Source organism: Lagopus leucura, unplaced genomic scaffold (genome assembly GCF_019238085.1).
Source record: "Lagopus leucura isolate 7727_CA_CO unplaced genomic scaffold, USGS_WTPT01 33111-0_obj-0_obj, whole genome shotgun sequence".
In the NCBI taxonomy this organism is placed as follows: Eukaryota; Metazoa; Chordata; class Aves; order Galliformes; family Phasianidae; genus Lagopus; species Lagopus leucura.
Window position 1 is genome coordinate 1 of NW_024966668.1, and position 1,207 is coordinate 1,207.

The 1,207-nt window shown below is 36.2% G+C and overlaps 1 long non-coding RNA gene across 1 annotated transcript in view; it reads right to left on the reverse strand.

The window, feature by feature from the left end:
• Positions 1-9: 9 nt before the first annotated feature.
• LOC122192722 overlaps positions 10-1,207 on the reverse strand; it is a 4,640-nt gene continuing 3,442 nt past the window's right edge. Inside the window, exon 4 of the long non-coding RNA XR_006182676.1 lies at positions 10-66. This is a non-coding gene — a long non-coding RNA (uncharacterized LOC122192722). The remainder of the gene's footprint in view (positions 67-1,207) is intronic.

The following is a 1,207-nucleotide window of genomic DNA, read 5'->3' on the forward strand; positions in this document are numbered from 1 at the left end:
CCTCCCCTTCCCCAACCTGACGAGCAATGAAGGAGGTCAGCAGATAGGCGCCGTCCTCGTAGGCATCTGGAGGAGAAGAAAACAATGCATCCAACCGGATTAATGAGCTTTTAGCTAATTAGAGAGCTTCTATGTGCACAGCTGGATGTTCGTTAAGAACGATTTTTGCAGTTATTTATAGCAGTGTTGTTATGGAGTTATTTAATTATGGAGTTATTTAATTATGGAGTTATTTAATATGGAGTTATTTAGGGCAGTGCAGATTAGGGGATAAGAGACGCTTAATGATCTCTGTTGTGATTTGATTAATTGCCTCTTGTTATCTCTTAAGTATCTCCTATTAATTCCTAAATATCTTTATTATTATTATTATTACTATTATTATTATTGTTATTATTGTTATTATTATTATTAATTCTTAAATATCTTAGCTCTTCAATATCTCTTCTTGTGTCTAAATATGTCTTATCTGAGTTAATTAGTATCAAGGAAATCTTCTGACTTGTTTATACGTCTTATTAATTATCTCTCGTTGTGTCTTAAACATCTCCTACTTATTAATTACAATTAATTCAATCAAGGTAAATTCACCAAATCCCTTTTTTATTTTATTTTCTTTTCTTCCCAGAAATGCTCTCATTTTGGCTATTTTTTTAACCCATTTTAGCCATTTTTTGCCTGATTTTGGCCCATTTTTACCCCACTTTGGCCATTTTTTTGCCCATTTTGGCCCATTTTTTTTAACCTATTTTGCCCATTTTTACCCCACTTCAGTCATTTTTACCCCATTTTGGCCATTTTTACCCCACTTCGGCCATTTTTTACCCTATTTTGGCCATTTTTTACCCATTTTGACCCATTTTTTACCCCACTTCGGCCCATTTTTTGCCCATTTTGGCCCATTTTTACCCTACTTTGGCCCATTTTTACCCTATTTTGGCCCATTTTTACCCCATTTTGGCCCATTTTTACCCTATTTTGGCCATTTTCACCCCACGTTGGCCCATTTTTTGCCCATTTTTGCCCATTTTTACCCCATTTTGGCCCATTTTTACCCCATTTTTTACCCCACTTTGGCCCATTTTTACCCCACCTCGGCCCATTCTTACCCCATTTTGGCCATTTTTACCCCATTTTGCCCCATTTTTCACCCTATTTTGGCCCATTTTTACCCCATTTTGGCCATTTTTACCCCATTTTGGCCCAT